The sequence below is a fragment of the Ipomoea triloba genome, chromosome 11 (assembly GCF_003576645.1).
Source record: "Ipomoea triloba cultivar NCNSP0323 chromosome 11, ASM357664v1".
Classification (NCBI taxonomy): domain Eukaryota; kingdom Viridiplantae; phylum Streptophyta; class Magnoliopsida; order Solanales; family Convolvulaceae; genus Ipomoea; species Ipomoea triloba.
Genome location: NC_044926.1, coordinates 14,325,903 through 14,333,847, shown reverse-complemented (window position 1 = coordinate 14,333,847; position 7,945 = coordinate 14,325,903). Strand labels below are relative to the sequence as shown.

At 33.8% G+C, this 7,945-nt stretch overlaps 1 long non-coding RNA gene and 1 pseudogene across 1 annotated transcript; both read right to left on the bottom strand.

Moving 5' to 3' along the window:
- Window positions 1–1,464: 1,464 nt before the first annotated feature.
- On the bottom strand, window positions 1,465–4,681 carry LOC115995969 (annotated as a pseudogene).
- A 1,062-nt stretch (window positions 4,682–5,743) lies between these two features.
- LOC116033958 lies at window positions 5,744–6,287 on the bottom strand. The gene is made up of 2 exons (XR_004100945.1): window positions 6,041–6,287; window positions 5,744–5,951 (listed from the first exon to the last, which is right to left on the bottom strand). It is a non-coding gene; the product is annotated as an uncharacterized LOC116033958 (long non-coding RNA).
- Window positions 6,288–7,945: the final 1,658 nt, after the last annotated feature.

The following is a 7,945-nucleotide window of genomic DNA, read 5'->3' as shown; positions in this document are numbered from 1 at the left end:
TTTTGATATAACTATACTTTCATTCGTTAATATAAAAACAAATGTAAGGCAGTATCTTTTGTGATGAACTGTAGTATCATTTACGAAGCTCCGTCTCCTACTTACCGAAACGACGTCGTTTTGTGACCATGGTCCACGATATAACGACTGATTGTAAATAGTGTATGTTTATAATCTGACATGAGGCACGTCGTGGTGCATTTTAATACGTAGAATGATAAGTTTTATTATGTATACTGATGAATTTTAAGTGAATAGATGAATTTGGTTTAGTATGGAATGGTGTGTTTTATCAATCTTCTTGTGCATTTTAATACGTAGAATGATGTATTTTGTAACATATATATATTGCGCATTGATTTGATGGCCTGATGTAATCTAATGGCTGAAAAAAGGTCGCACGACCTCACTTAAGGAGCAGGCCACACTTGAGCACATTTACCTATATATATAGGGGCGCGCTCAGGTGCGAACACTCGTCCATGAAAGAAATGAGAATGCTTCGCAGCCATACAAGTGTCCAGATTAATGAATCAAATGTAATTTTTAAAAAATGACGCGGTGGCAATTTTGTAAATAACTCAAACTTTGGTGCAAGTAGCTGGTTCACATTTACCTAGTTAACATTTATGCATCTAGGTGCATCTAATTATATCGTTAAGTGAAAGTAGTTATAACATTAGGTGCACTTAGTATTAATGCTTAGTGTACATTTTTCTTGCACCTGTAATAATTTTACTTGCATGTGTAATACAATTTACTTGCACTTAGGTTCACTATATGAAATTGCTACTTGCACTTGTAATACATTTCACTTGCACTTCGATGTTGAATTATTTAGGAAAATTCCACTGCATTTTTTAAATCAGTGTTTCTGATCCGTTAGATCTGGACACATGGACAGATGACCTGTGTTCTCATTTCTTTCCTGGACGAGTGATATATATATATATATATATATATATGAGGTTCACTTCATATTTGGATCGAATCAAAGTGAATTTGCACTCTTCGTAGCGAGACGAAGAAATCAGTATATTGTACTCTCAAAACAGATAATAGGTGAATGAAAAGTTGATTCTTAAAGTAGACCTATTTGAGTTGGAAAAATGAGTTAGGAAGGCTTGTAAGTAGCCTTTGTCCCATATTTGTTTGGGAAGTATATTTGCACCACTATATATACAAGACTCTTTTATATTATATATTTTTTAATTTTAATTTTTAATGGTTTTAAATTTCAGGTGAAATTTTAAAATTAAAATAATTTTATTTGACATATATATATATATATATATATATATATATATATATATATATATATATATATTCATTACCATTTTTGGTCCTACTGTTATTGTGACATTGCCAATTTTAGTCCACTTCATTAATTTTTGCCACATTTGAACCAGTCATTTTTGGCATTACCACTTTTGGTCCATCGTTAAAAAATCCGTCCAAAGGTCATCAAACACAGGGGTATATTTGTCTTTTCATTGATCGTTTACAGTCTCCGAGCTTGGACTCCAATGAATAAGAAGGCGCTTTCCTCTCTACGACGGATTTGATGATCTCCTCGTCGTCCTCAGATGCCGCTAGGGTGATAATAATGGGAGCTGGTTTCTCGGTGGGGGCTGCTACCTTTGCAGGCTGCTCGGGAACCACTACGGCAATTTGCCGAACAGGTGGTGGGGGAACAAAGTAGCCGAGAGTAGTGGCGACCGACCACGACCCACGATGGATGTCCTCTTCCAACATGTATTTCTCATTGTTCTCATCGTCCTCCACGTCCCAAAAATCCTGGTTCCCCTTCAAGGCGGACTGAACAAATCCGACCCTAAAGAACCCTAGAAGGTAAATCGCCGACACGAATATCCCCGCCATAGCCGCGAGCTCCAACAGAGTCACCACATGCAGGGGATGAAGTTCCGGATCTTCTCCCGTCAATACTGGAGGAGAAAGTACATCACGAAGAAGAACATGGTGAAGAACACCCCATTGGTGAGGTACAAGGGGAGTGGAAGAGCGTCCGAAGCATTGGGAGGGGAAATAGAGCTCTGTTTGTGTGGTTTCAAGGGCTCATCGGCGGCGGCAGGGTAAAGAGACTAGTTAAAAGACAAATATACCCCTGTGTTTGACGACCTTTGGACGGATTTTTTTAATGATGGACTAAAAGACTGGTTCAAATGTGACAAAAATTAATGAAGTGGACTAAAATTGGCAATGCCACAATAACAGTAGGTTGCAAAAATTTATAATTTGAATATTTCAACTGCACACTTGTTGTTCCTTGGTCGAATTATACAAACCGTAAAACTTTGATGGACTTTTCCTTTTCTTAAAAATTAAGGGTGTGTTTGGTTGGTAGGTTTAGGCATAAGGAATGGGTATGAAAGTGATTACTTGTGTTTGGTTGATAGGTTTTGTGAATGCTATTATGGATTTGGAATGCCCCATTAATGAGAAAGACATACCCTTATTAAATAAATGTTTCATCTCCCTTCCTCCTTTCTTCCTCAACTATTAATAATCATTCTCATTCCACCCAACTACCAAACATGCTAAATAGTTTCACCAAAACTCATTACTCTTACCAAGTATTTGATACTCATACCGATTCCGATTCTCATGTGCGAACCAAACACACCCTAAATATTTTCACTAAAATCCATTACCATTACCAAGTATTTGATACTCATTCCGATTCTGATTCTCATGTGCGATCCAAACGCATCCTAAGACATGAAAAGCCATGTCATCTTTCAATTACTACAATTTGCAGGCCGGGATAGACAAAGCCTTATAAGAGTTTATTACCAAAATGGTCCCTCAACTATTGCGAAATTACCAATTTGGTTCTCGACAAATTTTTGTGCCCAATTAAGTCCCTTGACTTTGAAAATTTTAACCAATTTGGTCCTCCGTTTATTTTGCCATTAAACATCTGTTAAATCGGGACCAAATTGGTAATTTTGCTACAGTCAAGGGACCATTTCAGTGAAAAACTAATTACCAATTTGGTCCCTTGACTATAGCAAATTTACCAATTTGGTCCTGATTTAACGGATGTTTAACGGAAAAATAAACGGAGGACCAAATTGGTTAAAATTTTCAAAGTCAAGGGACTTAATTGGTCAGAAAAAATTGTTGAGGACCAAATTGGTAATTTTGCAATAGTCGAGGGACCATTTTGGTAATAAACTCGCCTTAGAATTTATAGGCCATTCTTTTTCTTTAGTTAAAATATTTTATGCTAGCATTTTTGTCACCTACCAAGCTTTTACAAAAATCATAAACCTGTTAACTTCAACAATCTTCTTCTTCTTCTTTTTAAAAGGTTCAACAATCTTTTAAATCCCTAAATTATTTAATTATAATGTTGGTAAAAACCCAGGAAGTTATGATGGCCATTAATTATGGGTGGAATGTAAATAATTAATATATGTTAGGAGCATTAATAAAAAATATATTGATCTTTAAAATGTTTTGAAAGTATAATTATAAGAGTTGAGATGGCGGAGTTGGTCTAAGACCCCAGATTAAGGTTCTGGTCCGAAAGGGATTTTTTTTTTCTTGTTATCTTTAAGAAGGGCATTCCCAGCAGTCTAAATTAATATAGAATGGCTGAGTTGTTTAATTATTTTAATTAATGTATATAAAAGACAAAACGGGGGCATTTCCGGTAGTGTAAATTAATACGCTTAATTATTTTAATTATGTATAAAAAAAATGCATTTTCAGCAGTGTAAATTAATGTAGAATGACTATGTTCGTTTAATTATTTTAATTTATGTATATAAACTAGTAAATAGAAATGAGAATAATAAGGTAGTGCAATATAAAGTAGGATTAGTAGCTCCTCAAGACTATGTAGAGACTCAATATTAATTTTAATTAAATATACTCAAGAGTATGCTAAAGACCTTGTGGTCATGTGCTATCCGGTGACCCGTTTAACACTCCCACATGGATGATGGGAGTGGGTTTGAGTCTCACTGTTGACTTGTCTTAAATTAAAGATGAAATTATAAACTATTCTAATTTTTGAATGTATACATTTATTTGATTATAAGATTAGTGCAAAAGTATCACTCAATTAATTGAATAATACATGACTCGTTTGTCTGTAAATATCTTGGAAACATTGATATCAAATATGATTTATGTAATTATTATTATTATTATTAAAATAACTATGAGAAAAAAGGATAAATAATTTAATTGTAATTGTTATAAAAATAAATCCAACGCCATATATTTAGCTTAATTATCATAATAATTATTAAGAAATTATTATTACGTAATTATAATAATATTTTTGTAATTATACTTTTATACCTTAAGTATATTTCTTTTCACTATATCGTAATTGTAATTATTATAAAAATAAATCGAACTACTTATTTTTAATTTTAAATATACTAATATTTGTATAATTATTAGTTTAATTAACATAATAATTGTTAGTCAATTATACCAATATCTACAATTAATTCCTTAATTACACGGAAGAATATGAATGATAATCAACGACATCACTCTTGGGCTCCTCCCATTCACTTGTTAAACGGAGCTTCTCAACCTTTTCGCCCTCATCTTTACTCCTTAACACCTCAATCTTATCTAATTTCTCATTAGAGTGACTCAAACTCTGATCAGCAGTCACCCGGGCCGGTCCAAACATTTTAGAGAACATTTTAGAGGTCCTGAGCGATAATTGCATCAAGATTAACATTCTTTAACATATCCTTTTCAATACACAAAATCGTCATCAACATGGCCTTGGTCATTTAAATTTTCTTTAGATTGTTTCAAATTTTCATTAAATAATTCTGATTTTTTGAAAAATTTATTTATAGTTTCTCTTTGTGATTCTATTAGCTGTTCTACTTGTTTTTTTTTTCTTTTTAAATAACTTTATATAAAACAATTTTAAAAACGGTGTATAAGAAAAGAACAAAAGCATCTGAATATTTTTAAAAAGTTCATCTCGGTCTTTAGTTGTATCAGTATCACAAACAACTCCATAACTACGATTTTTTTGTTCATTTCTTTTTTCACTTTCTATCCCTGTAAATATAATGGATTTGACAGAACTCAATAACCTAAGGTAATTATCATTTAAAAATTATATATATATATATATATATATATATATATATATATATATTAGAATTACAGAAATCACAAAATTCATTATCCAAATAAATATTACTCTAAATATTACTCATTAGAGGATTATAGATTTATAGCCCTAAATCCCTAATGTCTTATAGGTGTGTTGTGTTACATGTGTGCAGTGTTGGATAGAAAATAAAGACAGAACAAATTACAAATAGAAGAAAACTTACAAGTTACAATGGACGGGCCTAAACTGGCAAACAAATGAACAATCGTTGGTTAATCGAATTGGAAAAAAAAATTATTGAAGAAGACGAATGGGTTAGCCGTGTCAATTCTAATAGATAAAAGATAATTAGGTGTCCTCGATTCTATTTCTAAATTATTTAATAGATTCTCGACTTCCTGCAACCCATCTATTCTTAATTTTTTGTTTTCTAATATAATTATAACACTAATTTTTTATTTTCTAATATAGTTATAACACAAATTATAACATTATAATAGATATATGTATAAATATATATGGATAGACCCCTTCTGTCATGGGCGTTGTGCCTGGACGATCACTCATCCCGCCCGTACTCAGAACCGGCCCCTGTCAAGCAGTCACCACATTCGCTTCCTTCTTCCGCCTTTTCACGGTAGAGCTCTTAGTCCTACTACCATTTTGGGGACTAATCGAAGCTCTACCGTTTAAAGCCCCATTCTGAGACCGAGTAACCTTCTTCTCTTCTGACCAATACAGATCCCGCATTCGGCTTGAGCCTTCATCATCATTGCGAACTCGCGCTTCATCCCAGTCTCCGTCCGGTTCGCCATTGCAGAAGCCTCTAGAATTTCAAAGTAAACCAAATTAATCTGGAAACTCCTGCAACAGATAGATTGAGAACCTTGAAAAGCAAACAGAACAAATACACACCACACGAACACCGCAATATCACAACCCAAACTCTATAGATCAAATCAAACAAAAAATAGCCCTTTATATCCCGAAAATTGCCAATCTTCTGTCTCGGTGTTCCAAATCAAATCCAAGCACCACCGAAACAAAATTATATGTACAAAACCATATTTCCCCTTCAAATAAACTTAATGGTCGACGGTAATAGAGAGAGAGATAGAGAGAGAGAAAATTAGGGTTTTCCGCGGAACGAAACGATGGAGAAGAGTAGGAAATAGGAATATAGGTGGGAAACGGAAGCCCCGCGAAATTCCGAAAGAAACCCCGGGATCAATTTAAGGATGAAGGCAAAAATATATTGCTATTCAGTCCCTTTACTCTTTAAATTCTTATTTTGGCACCCAACATACAATCATACATCACCAAATAGGCAAATATTGATCACAGATACAGAAAATATATCACCCAACAATGCCAACATGCTTATAAATCAATTATATATTAAACTACGGTTGCAATTAAAGACTTCTTCCACCTAATGACACAATATATCACCACAGATAACAATATATATCAAAGACAGTTCAATAAATTTTATAAATTAATCAAATTATATAAATTAGGGTTTACGAATTATTTCATTTCTCACAAAAAAAATCCATGGAGAACAAGGGCTTCTAAGTAATAAACACCACGGCTTCCACCACTGCAAGTCTCACCGGCCACCGGAGAGGCGGAGAATCAGAGACGAGTCAGGCGACTGTTTGCCTTAGACTCAGAAAACACAAAACAAAGAGTCAAAGAGTACAAAATCGAAGAATCGGAGAAGAAGAGAGAACTCAGACTCTACGAGAATCAGAGAGAAGTCGCGATTCGCAAAGAGAACACTCAGAACAGATGAGAGATGAGAGAAAGAACTGAGAAAGGAAAACCCTAGGTTGGCTACGCTTCAGAACGAATGAAGATTAAGTCTTCCTTCAAAATATATATATACATACATTAAACGACGACGTATGATGCGAAACCCTAAAATATATCGAATAACATTAAACGACGCCGTTTCGAATCATGTTCACCCAACACCTAGATGCACGCAAGCTGCACGTCATCATCCACATGTGGCTTTTAATCCATATATGCTCTACAAGTGAAATTTTATCTAGAGAACCAAATATCCCCATCACAAATATGTTTCATTTATTTCACCTTGCATACATAAAAACAAAAACAAAAATAAATAAATAAATAAATATATGTATACATATATATGTATATATATATATGTATACATATATATGTATATATATATACGTATACATATATATGTATACATATATATACGTGTGTACATATTGTTAGGAACATAATGTATTAGGTTTTGATGATACCAAAAATGTATTTTAGAATCCCCTAAAGTCTCGAAAGATAGGAATCAATGTAAGTTCGACAAGTAAACTAAGAGCGAAAATACAACCGGGTAACTTGAGCTCAACTCGGAAAATATTTAAGCTTGAGGTAAACTTGTATGAACATCTTAGAAGACTCGTGTTGTAATTTCATAGATAGATCAGTAGAAGGCACGAGACAACACTGGAGGAATAAAGGTCTGCGAGACATCAACTAAGTCTCGAGACATAAGCAGAGTTCGAGAGGTAGTACCTCTCGATACAACAATCCAGTTCGAGACATAAGCAGAGTTCGAGAGGTAGGACCTCTCGATATAACAATCCAGTTCAAGACATAAGCAGAAGTTCGAAAGAAAGATCTCTCGATACATGGGAATCAAGACGTCAAACAATCGAGACATCAATCTTGGTCTCGATAAACTGACATTTCTCCAAAAAGGCTGAATGACGGTCATGAAGCATGAATAAAGTTTGGAGAAGAAGAATATCATGAAGATAAAATATTAAGGAGGTGCCA